Source organism: Stegostoma tigrinum, chromosome X (genome assembly GCF_030684315.1).
Source record: "Stegostoma tigrinum isolate sSteTig4 chromosome X, sSteTig4.hap1, whole genome shotgun sequence".
Lineage (NCBI taxonomy): Eukaryota > Metazoa > Chordata > Chondrichthyes > Orectolobiformes > Stegostomatidae > Stegostoma > Stegostoma tigrinum.
The window spans coordinates 41,949-67,462 of NC_081404.1; the positions used below are offsets into that span (position 1 = coordinate 41,949).

General features: G+C 44.6%; 1 long non-coding RNA gene across 1 annotated transcript in view; it reads right to left on the bottom strand.

Moving 5' to 3' along the window:
* Positions 1-25,514, bottom strand: part of LOC132207528 (uncharacterized) — an 80,418-nt gene that overhangs the window by 37,032 nt on the left and 17,872 nt on the right. Inside the window, exon 2 of the long non-coding RNA XR_009443510.1 lies at positions 2,571-2,780. This is a non-coding gene — a long non-coding RNA (uncharacterized LOC132207528). The remainder of the gene's footprint in view (positions 1-2,570; positions 2,781-25,514) is intronic.

Below are 25,514 nucleotides of genomic sequence, written 5' to 3' on the forward strand. Positions count from 1 at the left end.
AACAAATACAGGGCAACAGAACACTGGTGACCAAGATTAGGATGAGGGAGAATCTCAAAATCTTCTACAAGTGTCTCAGAGGGAAAGAGAAAACCCAGGGAAAACCAGGTCTCATTAGGGATGAAGAGGCAAATGAACGGTTTGAACTGGAGGGCAATGTCAGGTGTTAAACGAGAATTTCACATCAGCTTTTACATGTGAGAAGGAGCACACAATTTTCGGACAGAATTAACAGAGACTGGGGAGATGTTAGGTGTTTTGGTGAATTTAAAATTGGACAAATCCCAGGTTTGGATGAGGTGTATGCCACGATGCCCAGGGAGATGAGAGAAAAAATTCCACTCGCCCTCATACAGAGCTTTCAAAAGTACCAAAGGACTGGAGAACAGCTAACATCGTTCCACTTATCAAAATGCGTGACAAACATAAAGCAGAGTATTACAGACCGCTGAGTATCACATCAGTAGATAGGAAAATATTGGAGAAAATTCTGAACGGCAGACGTAATTTCCATTTCAAGAAGTGGGGTCTGATCAGCGACCGTCAGCATAGCTTTGTCAGAGGGAGGTCACGCCTCACAAACTTAGATGATTCTTTCAAAGAGGTGACAGAGTGTGCAGATGGGAGTTGATGTAGTGAAAATAGATTTCAGCAAAGACTTGGACAGGGTCCCAAATGGGAGCGTGGCAAAGAAGGTAAAGCTCGGGGGGTCCAGGAAAATACAGCAAGTTGAATCCAAAGTCACAGATTGGTCAAATGGGCAGGTCAACGGTAGATGGAATGTTAACCCTGATCAATAAGGCAATTTGGACAAACTAACAAGGCAAGGAATCATTCAAAGAAATGCCAGCACACTAGGAAGATCAGAGGAGTGGTGTGATCTTGGGGTGCTTGTCCACAGATTCCTGAACATGGAATGGCAGCTTAAAGGGACAGTTCAGAAAGGATATGGCTCAAGAGCTGTACAGGACTTTGGTTAGGCCCCAGCTGAAGTGCTCAGTGCAGTTCTGGTCTCTCCATTATAGAAAGGAGGTGTTTGCATTTGAGCATGTGTGGAGGACATTCATCAGGATGTTCCGAGGGGGTGAAGCATTTTAACTCTTTGGAGAGCCTGGATAAGTTTGCGTTAGCAATAACTAGCAATGCTGGAGTCTGAGATCACACAGTGTGGAGCTGGAGGAACACTGCAGGCCAGGCAGCATCACTGTTGCCGATCTCTGATTAAAGGTCTAGGCCTGAAACATCAGCTCTTGTGCTCCCGAGACGCTGCTTGGCCTGCTGTGTCCAGCCAGCTCCACACTTTGTTCTCTTGGATTCTCCAGCATCTGCAGTTCCCATTGTCTCTCGCATCACTGTTTCATCTGGATAAGGTTGGATTGTTTTCTTTCGAGTAGAGAAGGTTGAAGGAGGTCCTGAAAAAATTGTTTAGATTAATATGGGTAGGGGCGAGGTAAAGAGAAGGTCCATAATGGGGTCGGTCGGGGGGCGGTGGTGGGAGAAGAAGAGATACATACATTTAAGCTAAAAGCTCAGAAGGAATTTCAGGAAAGAAAAGACACCCAGAAGGTGCTGGGGGTTTGGAATTCATTGTCTGGGACTTCAGTTGAGGTGGATAATCTTTTCACGTTAAAGAAAAAGGGTTGGTACAGCACGTAAAATGAGATAACATTCAAGGCAATAGGCCTATTGCTAGAACATGAGCCGAATGTCAACTTAGTGTGGCTTCAGTGGTTACAGACACAATGGAATGAAGTGCTTGTTCAATTCTGTACAATTCTCTTATTCTATGATTCTGGAGCAGGGGACAGTGAGTGGACAGCACGGGACAGTTCACCTATCTTCTCCTTTCTCCATCTTCTGTCTGCCTCCCCACTTCTCACTATTTTTTACAGAATCCCCTTCTCCTCCCTGGGTTTTGAAGAAGGGTCTCGATCTGAAACGTCAGCTTTCTTGCTTCTCTGATGCTGCTCGGCCCGCTGTGTTCATCCAGTTCTACACCTTGTTCTCTCAGATTCTCCAGCATTGGCAAGTTCCTACTATCTCTTGAGGAAACTTACTTGTTTTTGCACCCAACCTGTGGTGAGAATGTGGAACGCACCGACTGTGCGGGTGGTAGAGGCAGAAAGCATGATAACATTTAACAAGTCTTTGATTGGGCATTTGCGATGCCAAGGCATACAAGGCTCTGGGTAGAGTGCTGGGAAATGTGAGGAGAATAGTTCGGGACTTGCATCTTGTGAGGGCACATACAATTTGCTGAAGGGTCTGTTCCATTGCCATGGCACTCTATTATGCTGTCCCTCAATGATCCTACGACAAGCAAGTGAAGGTTTACAGAAACAGATAGTTTTCAAGGACAATGCCAAGAGGAAAAGTGATGCACAGGCAAAGTGCATGTAAGAATTTAATAAAGGATTAACACCACTGAAGAACTGGTATTTGTGCCAATGCACCAAACCTGCAGATGAAAATGCAGTGCCCAGTTTGATTGCAAACTGCAACAACCACCAGTTAGTAACATGATCAATGGAAATATCTGAATGCCTGTTGTTGTGATCTCAAGCATTTACCTGCGTCGAGTGAAACCCACCACCATAGTTCTGTTGCATCGTTAGCCACCTCGCAATCCGTGTTGCATAGTCAATATCATTCCTTGACAATGCTTGAAGCAAGGCATAAGCAGTGGTTTCCACAGTCATCGCAGAAGCCCGTGCTGCTTCAATTGGATACGGCTTCTCGTCCTCCAACCATGGAGGCTTTCCAGTTACCGACATCAGAATCTGTCATTTGAGAAAGGGATTAGCTGAGAATAAAGTTTACATCATATAGATTTTTGTTTGCATTTCACCAACATAACAATGGTTTTCTGGTCAAGATCCACCATTGTCTCACCACTGATGTCAATAACATGCTCCATACTTCCCACTCAGTGATGGGTCCTTTTGTTTGTGAAAAATAGGCACCTTCGAATGCAAATGAATCAAGATGAGCTTTAGTTTCTCATCAGGCTACATGGCAGTTATTACAAGATGTTACGAACAAAAGGTGAAGAGGCAGATGAAACCATTCAGAGCATCAGTCTGGATGATCTTCTTGCCCTCATCCTGAGGAGGCATCACAGATCTTAACTTACACGCAATTCAAGTTATTTCACGCAATGACAAGACTGAATGTTCTGGATACTGCAAATGCCATGGCACCTGGCAGCATCCCACAAACTGTATTGGAACAATGTGCCCCAAGGTCAGCACACCAACAGTAAATGTTTTCCAGTACATTTTTAAACACTTGCGACACTCACATTTCAGAGAAAGATGACCTATCATGTAATAGTCAGACAAAGTGTGCTGACCAATTATGGCCTCAATGTATTCCAAATCATCAGCAAAGTAATGCAACATCTGGATGACAGTGCTGTCAAACAGTTGCACACTAAGGCTCAGTTTACTTTTCGTCAGGCTCACACTTCTCGTAACCTCATTCAGGATTTACCACAAATATGATCAGAGATCCTGAGCTTGAAAAGGAAGGAAACTGCAATCTGTCATTTCCACCAAGGCAACTTCTGATTGAATGTGGTGTGAAGCAGACGAATAGAAAATTGAGTCAGTGGCATTCACTGGATACCTGCACTGGCTGAAGTCATGTCTTCATTTGAACCCAAGTGAAGACATGAACGTTCATTGAATATTGTCCAGGTGTCCAGCAGAATTCATGACTTTTCCAACAGTGAAATCAACGATGAGAAAATACAGTGAGACTTGCACAACGATCAGGCTTGGCCTGATAAACGATAAGTAACATTTGCACCACACAAGTGCTAAGCAGCAATCAGCTCCAACAAGAGAGAATATGACCACATGACAAAATTCCATGTCCTTACCTGAACAACATCCTTACATTTTTGTTTTAAATGTACAAGTGCTATCCAAGCCACGCAAGGCTATGCGCCAGGTGTTGGAAATGAGGTGAGAAAAATTCACTGCTTCTCTTTGACTGTCACAGAATCCGTGAGCTTAAGAATTTAATTAAGTCTATCCAAGAGAGTTTCTTGACACAGTATATGGATAGAAGATGGGCCATGCTGGACTTTGTCCTGGTCAGGTAACTGGTGAGAAGTGTGGGAAAGCATTTTGGAAATAGTGATCACAACTCCTTCAATTTTAAGATTGCTATGAAGAAGGATAAGTCAGGACCTTGGGGGAGAGTAAATTATATCAGTTTTAGGTAGGAGCTGGGGAGTGTTAATTGGGGGGAGCTGTCACATTTGCCATATGGGAATTGTTTAAAGGCCTGCTTATGAGTTTAGCATCAGGAAGGAGGAAGGACAAGGATGGCGAGGTAAAGACCCTTGGATAATTGGGGAGGTTGTGAAGTTAGTCAAAAGGGACAAAAACAGAAATATGTCAGGTTTAGGAAACTAAAATCGAACAGGGTCGACGTTAGAAAAAGCAGAAAAAGAAAGGGCGATGAAATGACCTTGGCAAGGAGGGTTGAAGGAAATCCCAAGGCATTCTGTGCATACATCAAAAACAAGGGGATAAAAAGTGAGCAAGTAGGACCATTCAGGATAAAGGAGGGAACTTGTGTACGGAAGCAGAGGATATGGGCAAGATCCGAAATGAGTACTGTGCATCACTATTCACTCAGGCGAAGGGTGTGGAGGATAGTGGGATTTGTGTGGAGCATGCTCATACGATAACAGCATTTTGAGATCAAGAAAGAGCATTAAGGTGGATTCGTCCTCAGGACCCAATGGTATCTACTCAAGGATTTTGAGCGAGGTGAGAGAGGAGATTGTCGGGGCATTCAGCAATATCTTTGTATCCTTGGTAACCACTGGAGATGTACTGAGGACGAGCAAGTTGCTAAATGTTCTTCTTCTGTTCAAGAAGGTAAATCGGGTCAATCCAGGAAACTATTGACTAGAGAGTCTCTCATCGTTCATTGGGAAGCTATTGGACAGAATTCTTAGGGATTGTATTTATCTGTATTTGGAACAGCATGGCCCAATTAGGGACAGTCAGCATGGCTTTGTGCAGGGCAGGTCATGTCTTACTAAATTGATTGAATTTTTTGAGGAGGTAACTAATGTGATCATTGAAGATAGAGTGGTGGATATTGTTGACATGGATGTTAGCAAGGCTTAAAACAAGGCGCTTCACCGTAGGATCATCCAGAAGATTAAGATCCATGGGGTCCGTGGTCACTTAGCTGCTTGGATTCACAACTGGCTTGCCCAGAGAAGGCAGAGGGTGGTGGTGGAAACGTGCTTTTTAGGCTGCAGATCCAGGACTATTGTGTTCTGCAGGGATCTGTACTGGGACCTCTGCTGTTGTGGTATATATATAAAATGACTGAGGTGACAAGATAGATGGATGGGTTAGTAAGTTTTTAGACGATAGAATGATTGGTAGAGTGGTAGTTAGGGTAGAAAGTCATAAAAGGATACAGAAGGATACAGATCCATTGCAGAAATGGCAAGTGAATTTTAATCCATTAAGTGTGAAGTGCTCCACTTTGGGAAATTAAATGTTAAGAAAAAATATACAGTTAATGGCAGGACCCTGAGCAGCATTTGTGTACACAGGGATCTTGGGATTCAGTTCATAGCTCCCCGAAAGGGGCCACACAAGTTGATAGAGTGGCAAAGAAGACGCATGGCATGCTTGCCTTGATTAATTCGGGAATCGAGCACAAGAATCAGGATGTCATGTTCCAGCTTTAGAACACTTTGGTTCGGCCTTAAGTATTGCACTCTTAAGAATTGTATCCAATTCTGGTCGTCATGTTACAGGAAGGACGTGGAGGTTTTGAATACGGTGCAAAAGAGGTTGCCTGGATTTGAGGGCTTGAGCTAGAAAGGAGAGGCTGGAAAGACTCAGGCTGTTTTCTCTGCAGTGGCAGAGGTTGAGGGAAGACTTGATAGAGGTTTACAAATTTATGACATGCATAGACAGATTCTGACTGTAACCCTTCTCCCAGATTTGAAATGTCTAAAACTGGGGGCATGTATTTAAGGTGAGAGCAGGAAAGTTCAAAGGAGATGTCAGAGACAATTCTTATATACAGAGAGTGGTAGGAGTCTGAAAAGCACTGCCGGGGTGGCTGTGGAAGCAGATACAATAGGGCCGTTTAAGACACTTTTATATACGTACATGAATATACAAGGAATGTAGGGATATGAATCAAGGACATTCAGAAGGCTTTAGCTAAATTTGGCATCATGTTTAGCACAACATTGCATGCCAAAGGGCCTGTTCCTCTGCTGAAGTGTTCTTGGATCTATGTTAATCAATGTGACTGGAATCGTAGATCAGAGACAATAGATTCTACAGCAAGTAACTCACTTTGGACTTCTCAACATCTGTCCACTGCCGATAAACTCCAAATCCGGGTGTCAATGAAATACTCTTCACTCAGCTGAACGAGTGCGACTCCGACAACACTATCGATAAACGACAGCAATGCAGTCAAATCATCCCATTGATTGATCCCCCTTCTTACGTAAGGATATAGGAAAACAAGTAGGCCATTCAACCCTTCAAACACTTTCTACCATCCAATGAGGTTATAACTTAATTGTGGCCTACCTCCATATTGCCTTTGGTCCATATCCCTCAATACTGTTTTTCCTTTCGGTCGAACTGAAAATTTACAATTAACAATGGATCTAGAATGAACTGTTGTTTGAGATGGGGAGTTACAATGAGACAATGCACCAATTCATCAAACTCCTTCCACAGTACCTGATAATTGTGTGAACCCTACCACCCAAAAATATTTAAACAGCAGCTCCAGAATCTGCATGTTCCCTGTCAAAATCAGCAGAATCCTGATCTGGAACTGTATGACTGTTACTTCATTTCCACTGAGTAAAAGCAATTCATCTCCTGTCCTCAGTAGTTCATTAATATATTCATACCACGTGCATTGCAGCTATTCAACAGGCCAATTCTCCACAACCTTCTCAACAGCAATTCTGGATGGATAGCAAATGCAGCCCAAGAAAGCAACATCAATGACATGCTCGTGAATTTTAAAAATTATCATGACAATATTTGCGGATTATAACAAATCTCCGACTTCATGACGTCTCAAATCCATTCTCACCCTCTCCCCACTGCTTGGATGTGCATTCATGATTGTGATTTACAAAGAACAGCAACTAATTTGAAACAATTCACTTGCAAAAATAGAACAGAAATCTAGTTTTGTGCAAAACCGATGCAAAACAGATAGTAGCGGATAGCGAAGGGGACTGTTGGAGAATGCAGAATATAGACAGATTGGAGAGTTAGGTGGAGAAATGGCAGATGGAGTTCAATCCGGGCAAATGCGAGGTGATGCATTTTGGAAGATCCAATTCAAGAGCGAACTGTACGGGAAATGGAAAAGCCCTGGGGAAAATTGATGCACAGAGAGATCTGGGTGTTCAGGTCCATTGCACCCAGACGGTGGCAACGCAGGTCAATAGAGTGGTCAAGAAGGCATACGGCATGCTTTCATTCATCAGACGGGGTATCAAGTATAAGAGTTGGCATGTCATGTTGCAGTTTTATAGGACTTTGATTCACATTTGGAATACGGCGTACAGTTCTGGTCGCCACATTACCAATAGGACGTGAATACTTTGGAGATGGTGCAGAGGAGGTTCACCAGGATGTTACCTGGTATGGAGGGCACTAGCTATGAACAGAGGTTGAGTAGATTGGGATTATTTACATGAGAAACACGGAGGTTGAAGGGGGGGACCTGATTGATGTCGACAAAATCATGAGAGGTATAGGCAGGGTGGATAGCAAGAAGCTTTCCATCTCAGAGTGGGGGGATTACTAGACGTCACAATTTCAAGGTAAGAGGGGAAAAGTTTAAGGTATATGAGTGGAAAGTTCTTTATGCAGAGAGTCGTGGGTGCCTGAAACGCGTTGTCAACGCAGGCGTTCGAGGCGGGCACAATAGCGTCATTTAAGATGTATCTAAACAGAAACATGAATGGGCAGGGAGCAAAGGGAACAGATCCTTGGAAAACAGGCGACAGGTTTACAAAAAGGATCTGGAATGGCGCATGCTTGGAGGGCCAAAGAGCCTGTTCCTGTGCTGTAATTTTCTTTGTTCTTTTCCTCTTTGAAACAGTTTGAAGGCTGGCTATCAGCTGGACAACAGCAGCGAAACCTGGGATTCGTCATTAGAAACATGAAGGAGTTTCCAACATCAATTGGAGAGAGAGCGTACTTGAAGATTCAAGTCACTATTTCATCTACAACTTTCCACTCACACCGGTGAAATGCCCTTTCAGAACTACAGTGCACATTAGTCCAGAACCTGCTGCACTCAAGCCACTTCCATTTTTCCACTTCCTGAACTACAATTTGATCCCTTCATTTCCTGGTTTGTTTGCTTTTAATGTTTTTCTCGTCTTGAAGATTTCTACAGTACAAATTTACAGTTGCCCTATTTTAGAAGGATATTATTAAGCAAGAGTGGGCACAGAAGAAATTTACCAGATTGTTGCTGAGCATGGAAGGTTTCAGTGATAAAGGAAGGTTGGGTCAGCTGGAACTTTTTTCACTGGAGCAAAGGGGATAAAAGGTGACCTGATCGAGGTTTATAAATAGGACAAGGCTGAAGGGATATGGGCCACGAAGAGGCAGTTGGGACTAGTTTAGTTTGGGATTATGTTGGACCTAAGGGCCCATTTCCACGCTGTACGACTATGACTCTATAAAATAGGCTGACAAGGTCAAGTAACACATACCGTACCAAAACGAGAAAAAAAAGCACAGCATCCCCTTCAAATTACATCTCACCACAGGACAAGTTAAGGCCAGGCTACTACATAGAACAAACATCAACACTGCATCTCAAACCTCCAGTGGAATTGAATAGTTTTGCATTTATCTTGATAAGTCAAACCACATTCTGTTCTCCAACCCTCTGGTACTTCCCTTGTGAGAGGAATTGAAAAACTGGTCAGGGCCACTGAGATTTTCTTTGAGGTAACAAGGTGTACAGCTGGACGAAAACAGCCGGCCAAGCAGCATCAGAGCAACAGGAAGGCTGACGTTTCAGGCCTAGACACTTCTTCAGAAATGGAGGAGGGAGAGGGGGTTCTGAAATAAATAGGGAGAGAGCGGGAGGCGGATAGAAGTTGGATAAAGGAAAAGATAGGTGGACAGGAGACAGGCAGGTCAAAGAAGCATGGATGGAGTGCAGGTGGGAAGTTAGGGAGCAGACAGGGCAGTCCAGAGAGGACGAACAGGTCAAGGGGGCGGGAAGAGGCTAGTAGGTAGGAGGTGGGGGTGGGGCTTGAGGTGGCAGGATGGAATAGGTGGGTTGGTTTTGGGTTGCGGGAGCAGGAGGGGAGATTTTGAAGCTTGTGAAGTCCACATTGATACCACTGAGCTGCAGGGTTCCCAAGCGGAATATGAGGTGTTGCTCCTGCAATCTTCTGGTGGCACTGCAGGAGACCCAGGATGGACATATAATCTGAGGATTGGGAGGGAGAGTTGAAACGGTTCGCAACTGGTAGGTGCAGTTCTTTCGTGCATTAGTGACTTGCAAAGGTCCCGAAGCCTCCGCTTGGTTTCCCCGATGTAGAGGCGGCTACAATGGGAACAGCGAATACAGTATATCACATTAGCAGGTGTGCAGGTGAACATCTGCTTGATGTGGAAATTTCTTCTTGGCCCCTGGGATGGGGGTGAGGGGGGAGGTATCGAGACAGGTGAAGCACTTCCTGCAGTTGCAGGGAAAAGTGCCGCGTGTACGGGGTGCTGGAGGGGAGTGTGGAGCGCATAAGGGAGTCACCTAAGGTGGCAAGGGAAAAAATGTCTTCGGTGGTAGGGTCAGAGTGCAGATGGCAGAAGTGTCGGCGATGATGCATTGAATCCGAAGGTTGGTGGGGTGGTACGTGAGGGCGAGGAGGACTCTGTTTTGGTTGTTGTTACGGGGAGCGGGTGTGAGGGGTGAGTTGTGGGAAATGTGGGTGACCCGGTCTACGGTGTTTTCGACCACTGCGGCGGGGTGGGGGGTTGTTGCGGTCCTTGAAAACCAAAACTTCTCTTTTAAATCCTCCCACCTCCTACAGGCAAAGTGGGTGGCCAGGGTATCCACATGGGCCCAAGCTATGCCTGCCTCTTTGCAGGTTACATGGAACGATCCCTCTTCCATACCTACACTGGCCCTAAACCCCATCTCTTCCTCCGTTACATTAGTGGCGCCGATACGGTCATCAATGTGGTATGCTGCAAAATGTGCTATGTGGTAATCCTTTCACCATGTATATTTCGTAATCAAACAACAAACTAAAGGAAGACAACAAAATGTGGGGCTGGATGAACACAGCAGGCCCAGCAGCATCTCAGGAGCACAAAAGCTGACGTTTCGGGCCTAGACCCTTCATCAGAGAGGGGGATGGGGAGAGGGCTCTGGAATACATAGGGAGAGAGGGGGAGGCGGACCGAAGATGGAGAGAAAATAATATAGGTGGAGAGGAGAGTATAGGTGGGGAGGTAGGTAGGTGATAGGTCAGTCCAGGGAAGACGGACAGGTCAAGGAGGTGGGATGAGGTTCAGAGGCAGAAAATGGAGGTGCGGCTTGAGGTGGGAGGAAGGGATGGGTGAGAGGAAGAACAGGTTAGGGAGGCAGAGACAGGCTGGGCTGGTTGTGTGATGCAGTGGGGGGAGGGGACGAACTGGGCTGGTTTTGGGATGCGGTGGGGGAAGGGGAGATTTTGAAGCTGGTGAAGTCCACATTGATACCATTGGGCTTCAGGGTTCCCAAGCGGAATACGAGTTGCTGTTCCTGCAACCTTCGGGTGGTATCATTGTGGCATTGCAGGAGGCCCAGGATGGACATGTCGTCTGAGGAACGGGAGGGGGAGTTAAAATGGTTCGCGACTGGGAGTTGCAGTTGTTTATTGTGAACCGAGCGGAGGTGTTCTGCAAAGCGGTCCCCAAGCCTCCGCTTGGTTTCCCCAATGTAGAGGACGCCACACAGGGTACAATGGATACAGTATACCAACTGCACCTCCCAGTCGCGAACCAATTTAACTCCCCCTCCCATTCTTCAGATGACATGTCCATCATGGGCCTCCTGCAGTGCCACAATAATGCCACCCCAAGGTTGTCGTAACAGCAACTCATATTCCGCTTGGGAACCCTGCAGCCCAATGGAATCAACGTGGACTTCACCAGCTTCAAAATCTCCTCTTCCCCCACCGCATCCCAAAACCAGCCCAGCTCATCCCCTCCCCCCACTGCAACCCAAAACCAGTCCAGCCGGTCTCCGCTTCCCTAGCCTGTTCTTCCTCTCACCCATCCCTTCCTCCTACCTCAAGCCGCACCTCCATTTCCTACCTACTACCTCATCCCGCCTCCTTGACCTGTCCGTCTTCCCTGGACTGACCTATCCCCTCCCTACCTCCCCACCTATACTCTCCTCTCCACCTATCTTCTTTTCTCTCCATCTTCGGTCCGCCTCCCCTTTCTCCCCCTATTCATTCCCGAACCCTCTCCCCATCCCCCTCTCTGATGAAGGGTCTACACCTGAAACGTCAGTTTTTGTGCTCCCGAGCTGCAGCTTGGCCTGCTGTGTTCATCCAGCTTCACACTTTATTCTCTTGGATTCTCCAGCATCTGCAGTTCCCATTATCTCCTGGGGGTTACCATTGACTAGAAACTCAACTAGGCTTGGCACACAAATAGATTGGCTACAAGAGCACATCAGAGGCGAGGAATACTGTGGTGAATAATTTACCTCTTGACTCCCTAAAGCCTGTGCATCGTCGACAAGACACAAGTCAGGAATATGATGGAATACACCCTTCTCGCCTGGACAGGTGCAGCTCCAACACTGAAGAAACTTGACACCTTCCAGGACAAAGCGGCATGCTTGATTGGTCCCATATCCTTTCCCACGACTACTGACACTCAGTAGCAGCACTCTGTACTATCTACAAGATGCACTGCAGAAATTCACCAAAGACTCTCAGACAGCACCTTCCAAATCCACTACCAATTCCATCTAGGACAAGCACAGCAAATACATGGGAACACCACCACATGCCTGTTCCCCTCCGAGCCACTCAGCATCCTGACTTGGAAATATATCACTGTTTTTTTTTTCCACTGTTGCTCGGTCAAAAGCCTGGAATTCCCTCCCTAACAGCATTGTGGGTCAACCTACAGCATGCGGATTGCAGTGGTTCAAGAAGGCAGCTCACCACCACCTTCCCAAGGGCAACCAGGGACGGGCAATAATGCTGACCCAGATAGTGATGGCCCACGTGCCACAACTGAATAAAAATAAACATAAGAACACACACACAGTAACATGACAACGACTAGAAAATCTGTTTTTTTTTGTTTGCTTTCATGATACTTATTGTGGGAATAAATCCCAGCCAGATTAGCAAGAAGAATGTCCATGATTACATGTGGGATTTTTTGCATCGAGCTGAGAGGGTTAATGTTTCATCTTAATTACAATACCTCAGGCAGTGGAGCACTCTTTCTGTCGTCCCCTGCTGTGGGATTTGAACCCCTGAACTACCAGGCAATATATCTCATAAATTTCACTTCTGAGGGTAGGAGATAATAACTTGCAGAAACTATCCTGATGTATCAATGGATTTCCCCTTAGACACAGAATCTTTTCATCATGTTTGTGCAGAAATGACCAAGTTTCTGCATTCAAAGGACAAGCAACAGCTAACGCTGCTGGAGAGACTCAGAGAGAGAGAGAGAGAGAGAGAGAGCACCAAAAGATGAAAGCGCCATGTGAAGAAATTTCAGTGAGAAATGCAAAAACGTTCCAAATGAAAATTCAAACACAGAAAGCACAATTGCAGTATTATACTGAACGCTGAATTTAATGGAAGTGATGGACATTAAGCGAAGTTAAAAAACAACACTGAACGGTTTGTGTCTTGTATTTTATAGCTGTACTAGCATGATAGATTTTCATACAGCTCCTGGTCCACTATTAATTGGTGGGTTTTCAGTGATGGTAGCTATACCCATATTTAAAGCCCACCTCTAGCTGCCCGCAGTGAATTGTATTGAATTATTTATTGTCACTTGCAGTGAATAATACGGTAAGATACAGTGAAAAGCTCCGACTGTTTCCGCAATACAGTGCCATTATGGATTCTCTGAGAATAAAAAGAAAGTTTTTGTTCCACTGCCTCCAAGATGACTCTGAGCCGGCTCACCAAAGACATCTGCACTGCCAGCCCTCTCGCGCCGTCTTGCACCATCTGTGCCAGGTCCACCAACATAGGTGTCGCCACTCTTCAGGAGCCTTGCCACGGGGCTCACATCACTGTCACCAAGTCCCGTGCTCAACACATAATCGCCCCACATACGGGAATTCCCGATTGCAATCCGTCGCCACCTTGCCAATAACCAGGGGTCCCTGCTCCAGGCCTGCAATCAGCGGTGCCTGCCCGCACTGCCACCTTGATGATGCCAGGAGTTCCCACTCTAGGCCCACCACATCCAGGAGTCCCTGGCTCTGCTGGCGACCACCTCGCCAAGAGCCTCGCTCTGGCTGCCTTCACCCAAGGTGTTCTCTTGCCGGTGCCGCCATCTTGAAGCGTGCACAGCAGCTGCTGGCCCCACGTGAGGACGTCCCTGATGCCATTGCCATGGTTTCTGACTGCCAGGAAGCAGCTACCAGTCTTCACGTGGCCCGTGCTCACTGCAACGTCAATCCGGGTGACTCACACGCCAAAAAGATAATCCAGGAAAAAAAAGCAGAAATAAAAAGAATAAAAAGTGAAAGAAAACAGCTGGGAGTGGGTGAGCCCCAGGCAAGAGCCCAGACACAACCCTGCTACTCCCTCCTACAAGCAGTGCAGTGGTTTCAGGCACTTGAAGAGTTTGAGTAACAGGCTGAGGTCCAGTTCCTGTTCCTATCTCAGCCAGAGATAACAAGGTGTAGAGTTGGATGAACACAGCAGGCCAAGCAGCATCATAGGAGCAGGGAAGCTGACGTTTTGGGCCTAGGCCCTTCTTCAGAAATTTATGAAGAAGGGCCGAGGCCCGAAACATCAGGTCTCCTGCTCCTATGATGCTGCTTGGCCTGCAGTGTTCATCCAGCTCTACACCTTGTTATCTCAGATTCTCCACCACCTGCAGTTCCTACTGCTTATGTCAACCATCTTGTGTGGAAATGTTGTTCACTGCAGAAAATACAACAAATGCAGACTAGCGTGGTGGCTTGCCTGACAGATATCAGGATGCCATTTAGGAGTTTGCGACAAACCAAAAGCTTTTGTCGTCATTTCCTGATGCCAGTCTGTTGTTTCCAGCATGCACTGAGAGACCACTTACTTACTGATTTTCAGTCATGAAGGAGCCACGGGTTTCCATGAAAGACACTTGGAACATTGAAGGCAACGCCAGGGGCTCATGTCTTTGGAGTGTTCTGCCAGTCATGTCTAAAATAGACCAGCAGGTGAAGCAAAGTGATAATGGGAACTGCAGATGTTGGAGAATCCAAGATAATAAAGTGTGAAGCTGGATGAACACAGCAGGCCCAGCAGCATCTCAGGAGCACAAAAGCTGACACTTGGGCCGAGACCCTTCATCAGAGAGGGGGATGGGGTGAGGGTTCTGGAATAAATAGGGAGAGAGGGGGTGGCACACCGCAGATGGAGAGAAAAGAAAATAAGTGGAGAGGAGAGTATAGGTGGGGAGGTAGGGAGGGGATAGGTCAGTCCAGGGAAGACAGACAGGTCAAGGAAGTGGGATGAGGTAAGTAGGTAGGAGATGGAGGTGTGGCTTGGGGTGGGAGGAAGGGATGGGTGTGGTGCAGTCGGTGGAGGGGACGAACTGGGCCCAGTTCGTCCCCTCCCCCCACTGCACCACACAACCAGCCCAGCTCTTCCCCTTCACCCACTGCATCCCAAAAGTTTAGGGAGGCAGAGACGGGCTGGACTGGTTTTGGGATGCAGTGGGTGGAGGGGAAGAGCTGGGCTGGTTGTGTCGTGCAGTGGGGGGAGGGGACGAACTGAACTGGTTTTGGGATGCGGTGGGGAAACTAAAAAAAAATTATACAGGTTTTAATCAAACAGAGACACAAAAAAGGAGTGGGTTGGAGGTGACGTTGGTGGTAGGAAAGAGCTCAGAGGGGCAAAATCAAATGATGTTACAAAGGGGGAATTGGGCAGGTCTGACTCTACGTTGTGGATAAGTGATTGGAAGCTCATCTCAGAGTCACATATGACACCACCGAGTGCGCAAACAGGCTCCAGCCTCTGACAGACGCCAGGAAAAGGAATTTGTGGCCAGGAAGCGTAGTTTGTTTTGGGTTTGAAGATAATGGTTTGCAATACAGAATAGAATCACGACAAAAGGGAGATGAAAAATCGAGCACAATATCGGATTCCTCATATAACGAAAATATAATAACAATGACGTGATTGCAAGCTTTCAGGATCTCTGCCATATATTCATTAAGTGGTAATGGAAAACAATGTTGCATTGTTTGGATACAAGTGCATTTTTACAGTAGAAACATTAGAAAAAAAATTATACTGCAATATAGACAGATTAGAGAGAAGTTAAAAATAGTCTTCTGAACTTAAGTTGATGAAAGCTCCGTTAAGCCGATGGTTATGGATCTGTGCCGTTCTTTGCATTAAATCTGTCAGTGCTGGAATTTCACAGAATCTCAAACAGGGCTTTGGGTCAGCTTGGATTGAGGTGAAGTCCAAGACAAATATACAGCTATTATCACAATTCTCCAGCACAAAATAGCCACGAAACATTTGGAAGCAAACAAGACCCCATTTTCTGTTGTCAAAATTGGTTCTGCACCAACAGAATATACAGATGCAAAGATGGCATTCTGAAAAGATTCAACACTGACCAGTGGGCCGTCTAAAAACTGGATTGAGGCCATTGGCTATTGTGTGTGAACAGTCCTTCCACCTCTCAGGAAGAAACTTGTGAAAACGGCAAAGGAAATGAGAATGCTTCTTGGCCTGTAGCAATGTAGAACCAATGAGATAAAGGAGAAAAATTGGGTTTCTGATATACAGCGGAAGGGGCAGTATGGTGACTCAGTGGTTAGGCCTCAAGTGCCAGAGACCCAGGTTCGCAGATGAGTGTCTGTGTGCAGTTTGCACGTTCTCCCTCTGTCTGTGTAGGTTTCCTCCAGGTGCTTTGGTTTTCTCCACAGTTCAAACAAGTGCAGGTTAGGTGGATTGGCCATGCTAAATTGTCCATAGTGCCCAGGGATGCGCAAGCTGGGTGGGTTAAACATGGGAAATGCAGGGTTACGGTGATAGGGGGTTGGGTTTGGGTGGGATACTCTTTGGAAGGTCAGTGAGAGCTCAATGGGTCGCATGGTCTGCTTCCATTCTGTGGGCATTCTACGAACTGAATTATCAGTGAGGAGGACCTGATCTTCAAACTTTACATGAGGTATACAAGATAATGAGAGGCATAGATAGAGTTGATAGCCAGAGACTATTTCCCAGGGCAGAAATGGCTAGCACGAGGGGTCATAGTTTTAAGCTGGTTGGTGGAAAGTATAGAGGGGATGTCAGAGGCAGGTTCTTTACGCAGAGAGTTGTGAGAGCATGGAATGCGTTGCCAGCAGCAGTTGTGGAAGCAAGGTCATTGGGGTCATTTAAGAGACTGCTGGACATGTATATGGTCACAGAAATTTGAGGGTGCATACATGAGGATCAATGGTCGGCACAACATTGTGGGCTGAAGGGCCTGTTCTGTGCTGTACTGTTCTATGTTCTATGTTCTATGTTCTATAAATCAAAACATCTTCTAGCCACACTCTGATAAATGAGCACATATCAGAAATCAGCATTTAGCATACAAGAGCAGCTACAGCTAAATGCATTGTTACTGTTGATTACTGGCTTTAGATATGTAGAAGTAGTACATCCAACAGATTTTCATGTAGGCAGTGTGGTATTCTGCAAAGCTGCATTTGGTCAGTTGATGAGGACACTACTTCTACAACCTTCTCTTAAACAAGCAGATCTCTGATCTCCTACAACTCAGGCCTTGTGTGCAAGCCTTACTCCTTTGACCCATTGCTGGTCAAGCATTTAGCCATTTCCAACCTGAGGTTTGGAATGCATTCCAGAGACCTCTTTATCCCTGTCTCCTCCTATAAGATACTTCTCAAACACTTTCTTTCACTCAGTATGGCTCCCTGTTTGATTCTGCTCCTCTGACATGCCTTGGGGCTTGGTAGCTATGGCAAAAGCACTATACAAATGCAACTTTGATTACAGATGGCAAGTGAATGTGAAGTGTACAGAATCTGTTAGTTCGTGCCAGTTTTAGCAGCTCTGCTGATAGGTTCCTAAAGATTAGCCCTTAGGATCATCCAGACACTTGACTGCATTTACTTAATCCTGGAAAGCATCATTTTGGTCCACTTATCAAGAACATTCACACTCGGAGAGAAACAAAAAATGTTGCCAAACCAGAAGTTTGTTGATTTAACAAAACAGAAATAAATCAAGAGTTAAAGAAAAATCTGCTCTCATAAAGACAGATCAGAATATCTGTTTATTTGACAATCATCCAGGACTCTAAGGGCAGAGATCTTCACCTCGTCATTGAGCTAGCTAGGAAAACACATTGCATTGAACGGAACTAATTACAATGGGAAACAAAAACACTTGTCAATAGAAGGGTGACAACTGATAGTCCGCATGTGACATTGCTGTGTTGCTGTTGCCAGGTCTATTTAAGTCACCGTAAACCTTTAGGCTCCTTGTGTCTTAGAAACAGCAGCAGCTTTCCTGAATAAAATACTACAAAGTCATTAGATTTCTGACAGCCTGGAACAGTAGCAAGGCCAGATTTGAAACAATAGCTGGTTGAAAATAGGCCACATAAGAATCGATGCATGAGGTTTTTCTGTACTTGGGATGAAAATCTAATGTCTCATTTAGTTAAAGAACAAAGCAAAACAAAGGTCATTTTAAAAAATTTAAAAATGCAATCAAAGTTCAACAATGAAGAGAAGGAACACTTGCACTCAAACAGGGAAGTTGGTGCTCAATCGTACAAATTGATTGCTTTGGTTTTGTGTGAATTATAATGGCACTTTTACTTCACACTTAATTTTCAACCTTTTGACTGAGGCGGTCAGTCATACACAGGAAAGTTGAGTTGTGTGTGCACGTGCTCCGTTTTATCTGTCCAGAAAATAAGAACAGGAGGCCATTCAGTCCTTGAACTTCTTCCACTGTTCAATTACATCATGACTGTTCTCTGATTTAACTCCAAAAGCCCAACTTGCTTCAATAAGACTCTTATAAAATCTCAATCACCTTCCAAACTGGTGATCACTACTATTTAGATAAACAAGGAGAACTGACTCATGGGAGCACCACCTTAAAATCACTCACTATACGTACTTGGAACTATATCGCTGCTTCTTTGCTGCTGAGTCAGATCCTTCAAACTCCCTCCCTGACAACACTGTGATGTCCTACACCACATCAAAAGCAGACGTTCAAGAAGGCAGTTCATGACCTTTTTCTCAAGCGCAGATAGGGATGAACAATAAATATGCATTCCAAACTCAAACAGACAAAAAGGATTGATCTCCCACCTCGATAGGTTTTGAGGGGAAGAGCTTTCCAATGCTTTCAGCAACCTTTGTTCAAGAAGTACGTCTGGAACAGCCTAGCTCTGATTTCAAGGTTACACGCTCCTTGAGCTGCAATAGGATGAAACTGACATTGAGGGTCCTGAGCACGCTGGGCCTGACATCAGTGAGTTCCAGCTGGTTTCAGAGCTCCATGTGTAGAAATTGCATTGTAAATGCATGTTTTGCAATGAGTTCGGAAACCACCCCATCTATCAGCATCACAGAGCACTTTCACTGCACAAACTGCCAGCAATTCAGCAAGGCAGCCCCTTTCGCAAGTTCAATAAACAATGATCAGCAAATGTCGACTTTGTCACCAACATCCCATGAGTTATTTTTTTACAAAAACACATTGCAAAACATTGAAATTTCTTTTACCAGGATAAAGATCTTTTACCGCATGACTGTCAACCGGAATTGCCACTGAACATATTCTTGGACTATAATCACACAAGATGTCCAAGTACTGGACTGTTTTCCTCTATTTCCAAAATTTGTTTAATTAAGAAATTGAAGTATTTAAAGAAACACCATTTTCAACGTCCCTGGATTTTTCTCTCACAATCTTCAATCCTCAAGGAATTCCAGAGAAATCCGAGAAGGTTGGAAATCCTACTCTAAGCCATGTTGATTACAGTTCAGCCACATGAAGACCCACAGCAGAAATTTGCAATCCTGAGTAGACATCATCCTCAAATGCAGGGATAGCTGATGATGGTGACTAACAATGGTGGGCTTACAATGGAAGTTAGACAAGTACATGAATAAAAAAGGAGCAGAAGGACGTGCTGATAAAGTGAAGATGAGGAAGGTATGAGGACTCATACGAAGTATAAATAGCAGCTTACCCTAGTTGAGCAGAATGGCCTGTTTCTGTGCTGTAAATTCAACATAATTCTCCACAGGAGTCAGGAAATATATCCTGTACGATGAAACATTGAGAAGGCCATGATGAGACTGAGCTGGCAAAAACCAATTCTATCATACTCCCATATTAACAAAACCTGAAGAGTTCTGAGGAATGGTCACTGGACCCGAAACATTAACTCTGTTTTTCCCTTTGCAGATGCTGCCAGACCTGCTGAGCTATTCCAGCATCTTTGTTTTTGTTCTATTATACCCTTTCTGGATAGAAACACAAAAAAATAGGAATAGGAGTAGGCCATTCAGCCCTTTGAGCCAGCTCTGCCATTATGATCGTGCTGGTCATCCAACTCAAGTACCCTGTTCCCTCTTTTAACTATACTATCTCATCCCTTTCACTGCAGGAACTATGCTTGTCTCCTTCTTGAAAATATTCAATGTATTGGCCCCAGCTGATTTCTTTGGCAGTGAATTCCACAGGCTCACCACTCTCTGCGTGAAGGAATCTCTCCTCATCTTCGTCCTCAATGGCCTACCCATATCTTTACATTATCATTCCTGGTTCTGAACTCCCCACTCCTCAGAAATATCCTTTCTTGGGTTTACTCTGCCTATTCCAGTTAGAATTTTACAGGTGTTTCGGACGCACCCCTCCCCCCCGCCCACCCCCAATCTGCTGAACAGCACTGAATACAGTTCTAATTGATCTTGACTCTCTTCATACAACAATCCTGCCATCCCAGGAATCAGTCAATTTCAACCTCAACATTGGATTGAATATTTCATGGTATTATTTCAAGAAATTCAGTAGCAGTGCCCAAGTTTGAATACAGTGTAGGTCAATATTTTTCTCTCAGCTTTGCTTAACAATTCCAGATTATCAGAGGGTATTTGGGATGTTTTTGTCTGCACAATGATATTGGGGCTACAAGAGTTAAAGTGTGGGGCAGGCTGCAAAAACTTGGCTTAATTCCCAAATTTAGAAGATTAGGGAGTTTACAAATTGATCTGCTTAAAATGATTTGATGAGGTATATGAAGAGAAACTATTTTTTTCTGGTCATACAGTCTGAAATAAGGGAATATAATGTTAAACTTAGAGCTAGGCTGTTCAGGCTGATGTCAGAAAGCATTTCTTCACCCACTGCAGAGTTGAATCCTGAAATTGGGACCTCACCCCCACCAACCCAAACCCCATCAAAAAGCTGTTAAATGTGAGGATCAACTGAAAATCTCAAATCTGAGTTTATTTATTTCGGTAAGGGTAGTAAGGAATACAGAATCAAGTTAGGAAATCTATTTTTTTTTAATTCATTCACGGGACCTGGGAATCTCTGGCTACATTAACATTGATTGTTCATCGATAATCACCTTTGACTACCAGCGAAGGTAGTGAGAAGCATTTTTTGAATCATTGCATGTTCTGAAATGTAGAAACACCACATGAAAGGTATTTCCAGGATTTTGCCCCAGTTGACAGTGAAGGAATAATGATAAATATTTCTGAGTCAGGATCATGTGTGACTCGGAGGGGAACCTGCAGGTGGTGGTGATCCTATGTATCTACTGGCCCAATCCTTCGAGCTGGGAGAGGTCGCAGATTTGGAAGGTACTGTCAAAGGAGCTATAGAGAGTATTTCACTGCTTTTTCCACATGGTAGCTGTCACTGTCCATCCTGTGGTTGGAGGGCATGACTGTTGAAGTTGGTGGATGGGGTACCAATCAAGTGGGTTGTTTTAGCTGGGCTGGAGTCACACTGCTCAAGTATTGTCGGGGTTATACTAATCAAGACAGTGGCCCCAGTTTGCTGTCAGCTGTTTGGATGTGCTGGGAAAGCAGAGCTTAGAGCTGATTTGTTTCTGGGCTGACCTTAGCTCTGTCTATCACTGAATGGCATGCAAGTAGTCCCATGTTGTGGCTTCACCAGGTTGACACCTCATTTTTAGCTATGTCTGGCATTGCTTCTAGCATGTCCTCCTGCCCTTTTCACGGAAGAAGGGTTGTTGCCCTAGTTTGATGGTAAGGGTAGAGTGGGGGATATGTCTGGATGTGATTATGTAAGAGTAAAATTCCGCTGCTGTTGATGCCCCTTCTGAATGCCCAGTCTTAAGCTGATGCCCTTTTGGAATGCCCAGTCTTGAGCTGCTAGATGTGTTTGAAGCCTGTCCCATCTACCATGGTGTTAGTGCCACATGACAAAATGGAGGGTACACTCAAAGCCAAAACAAGACTTTGTCTCCGCAAAGACTGTGCAGTGGTCTCTCTCACCAATACAATCAGGGACAGACACCTCTTGGTGAGAACAAGATCAAATAGATTTTTCCCTCTTGTTGGTTCTTTCAGCACCTGCCGCAGATCCAGTCAAGCAGGCTCATCCTTTCAGACTTGACCAATTCGATCAGTAGGGTACTTAATGAAACAGTCCAGAGCAGAGTTAGTAGTGAAGTCCCTCACCCAGAGAGCCCTGTGTGCCTTTAACAACCTCGATGCCACCTCCAAGTGATGTTCAACATGGAGCAGCTGTGGCTTTGAGTGTACCCTCCATTTTGTCATGTGGCACTAACACCATGGTAGATGGGACAGGCTTCAAACACATCTAGCAGCTCAAGACTGGGCATTCCAAAAGGGCATCAGCTTAAGACTGGGCATTCAGAAGGGGCATCAACAGCAGCGGAATTTTACTCTTACATAATCACATCCAGACATATCCCCCACTCTACCCTTACCATCAAACTAGGGCAACAACCCTTCTTCCGTGAAAAGGGCAGGAGGACATGCTAGAAGCAATGCCAGACATACCGAAAAATGAGGTGTAGGTAGTAATCAGTGGGATGTTTCCTTGCTCATGTTTGATTTGACGCCATCAGACTTCATATGGGCTAGAATCAAAACCAGGGACTCGCAGGGTAATTGCTTCTTGGCTGTAGTTTCTGTGCTTCCATCTCTGTCAGGTCTGTCCTGTTGGACCGGGCACACCCAGGGTGGTAATGGTGGTGTCTGGGTTATTGTCTGTCCGGTATGACTCAGTGAGCATGAGAATGACAGGTTGTCGATTGCCTCGTTTGTGGAACAGCTCTCCCTATTTTGGTGCAGATTTTAATAAGGAAGGCTTTGCAGCGTCAGGGGGTGTTAGGTTTACCATTGGTTTGACGCTGACCAGTCAGTCAATCTACTTTAGTCCCTTTGTATGGGCTTTGTAGTAGTTTGACTGGCTTGCCGAGCCATTTCAGGGGGCAGTCAAGAGTGAACCATATTGCAATGGGTCTGGAGTCACATGTAAGCCAGTCCAGGTAAAGACAGCAGATGTCGTATCCTAAAGGACACTGGCAAACCAGCTGAATTTTCATGACAATTAGCAATAATTTGATTGCTGCCATTAGTCTCTTTTTTATCTCCAGATTTTATTGAATTAAAATTTCACCATCTGCTGCCTTGGGATTTAAGGCCAATCAACCTTAATCTGACTGCATAATAGCACCAGCTTTAGAATGATGTGTCTTCTAGATATGATATGGTCTGAGTGCTGTCCTATATGTTAGCTCACATAACATATACCACAAAGACTGGGTACTCCTTGAGACAGATGTCTTGAAGTTCATTAACAACACTAACTATTTACACTGCTATAGCATCCCGTACTCATAGTCTGGTTTCAGTGCTTATTGATGTTACTACAAATTACATGCACGTAGCTGACTGAACATGCCAGACTGACCTAATTGTCTGAGAGCTTGACTGAAGGTGAGGTGGGTATCTTTATGCAAGAGTGTTACACATGATGTCAAGTAACTGTTTTAAAGGTACACTGCCTGTCTGCGCTGGAATCTCTGTAATAACAAACAGAAAAGCTGATTGGCCTACACCAGTTCATATGTCAGACAAGGAAAGGCAGCAAGTTAGCCATTATTTGAAGTTTTTTAGTCAATATGCATCTAGCAGTGCAGTGTAGGCACAGCCATTATACAAAAGCAGTGTTGCACTCCAGTATCCCACAAAGTCTTTAACAGGCTGGTAGAGCTTATAGGCACCACTGCAAAGTATTTAATTTCCATCAGATGGTGTCCTTTCAAGTGCAAGAATTTGTTTGCAGACCATCAGTCAAACCTGGCTGTTAAAATTATCCCCATTACTACAAAACACCAATTCTGCAACACTCTTTAAAAGAACTACTGAGGTGGGAGATCAGCATTTATTCATAGTGATAATGGGAACTGCAGATGCTGGAGAATCCAAGATAATAAAATGTGAGGCTGGATGAACACAGCAGGCCAAGCAGCATCTCAGGAGCACAAAAGCTGACGTTTCGGGCCTAGACCCTTCATCAGAGAGCATTTATTCATACATCTGTTTAAGGTCACGAGTGAGCCGAGTCGAAAAACATCAGGCTCCAAGGTTGGGTACACATAATTCTATGTTTCTTCCCAAATCTGTCCTCCCCGCTACGTCTGCAAAACTATAATTATTCTTGGCATTTAAAAGCCGGAAGAAAAGAGTGGTGTTTAGAAAGGTGGGGGGACGGGGGGGAGAAAGAGGGAGAGCTGCACATCTGATTTGTCATGAAAGGAGAAGCTTCAATTTGAAATTAGATTCAGTGACAGCAGTCGCAAATATGACCATTCTTATCAACAACTCCTCAAGTCAATTAGCTGTAGAGAGCTCTTTTCCAATCGAGTGCTGGGGAGAAAGAGTGATAAAAAGCTGCTTCATTAAAAAAAAGACAGAATTTTAATAGCCTGCCAGAGAAGAGTGGACTCACCTCTTAAAGGAACAATGGCAAACATGGACAGATGATTTTTTTTCAGGCAACTTTAGTTCGTGGGAGTTGTCATGTATTAGAGTGTCATCCCAAACCCTGCAGTAGGTACATTTTTGTTTATTTAAAAATATAATGCTGCTTTATTTGAAATGAAATGTCTGTGTGGATTTCCTCCAGGTGCTCCAATTTCCTTCCACAAGATGTGCAGGTTAGGTGGACTGGCTATTCTACGTTGCCCATAGTGTCCAGGGGTGTGTGGGCTAGCCATGGGAAATGCAGGGTTATAGGGATAGGATGAATTGGGTGGGATGCTCTTTGGAAAGTCGGTGCAGATTCACTCGGCAGAATCTTGGAGGGATTCTATGATTCTAGGAAATTCCAACAAAAGTGAACTTGTGGTTGATCTGAAGTCAAGGACAATGATGTTGTTGTCAGCAAATATGGCTGCAAGAGAAGTCACCCTTTAAAATGAAATAGCCTTTCTGCCAGCATGAAGCTTATTTCTGAATAGAACAATTAAAACTAATAGCAAACTTGCATAAGTATTGCTTAAGAATGTATTTCTTCAGGAGGGAAGTTTCAAATTGACAGTGTACTTGGCAACATTTCTCAGAAATTATTATGTTTTCTATATGCCAGGATGTCTCAGCTGAGAAAAGGAAAGGCTTTCCAGACCTTGCATCTTGTACCAATATCAAGCACTCCTAGGTCAGGTAGAATATGGCTTGATAGTAGGGAATTGGTCCCATACTGAAAATGTATGACATTATCCATCACATGAACTATTGTTTCAGAGATTCTAAGACTGCCAATGCCGTGCCAAGTAATTCCAAATCAGAATTACAGCAGCAATGGTTTACTTTATGTGGACCAATGAATAATCTAATTGCATATATTTGGTGGTTTTCACCACTGTTCTTTTTCAACTAGCATCCTATCCTCCCCATCTGAAATAAGCATCAACCAAATGCACCAAAATGGACCACATCAGCTGAATAGTTAGTTTCTATGCTGTAAAAATCTATGTAAATGTTAAATCACTCCATTCCCTATTTGTGGGATCTTTCTGTGCATGGGTAGCCACCAGCTTTGTCTACGAATTGTCATTGTACTGTAAGATGATCTACTGTAAGAGTTACTTTGAAAGATTTCTGAGGGCTAGGCATGTTTTTTTTCCTTCGAAACTGGCTGGCTCGATGGAAGACATTGGAACATATTCATTGGCTTCCATCATTGTAAAAGATTTCTG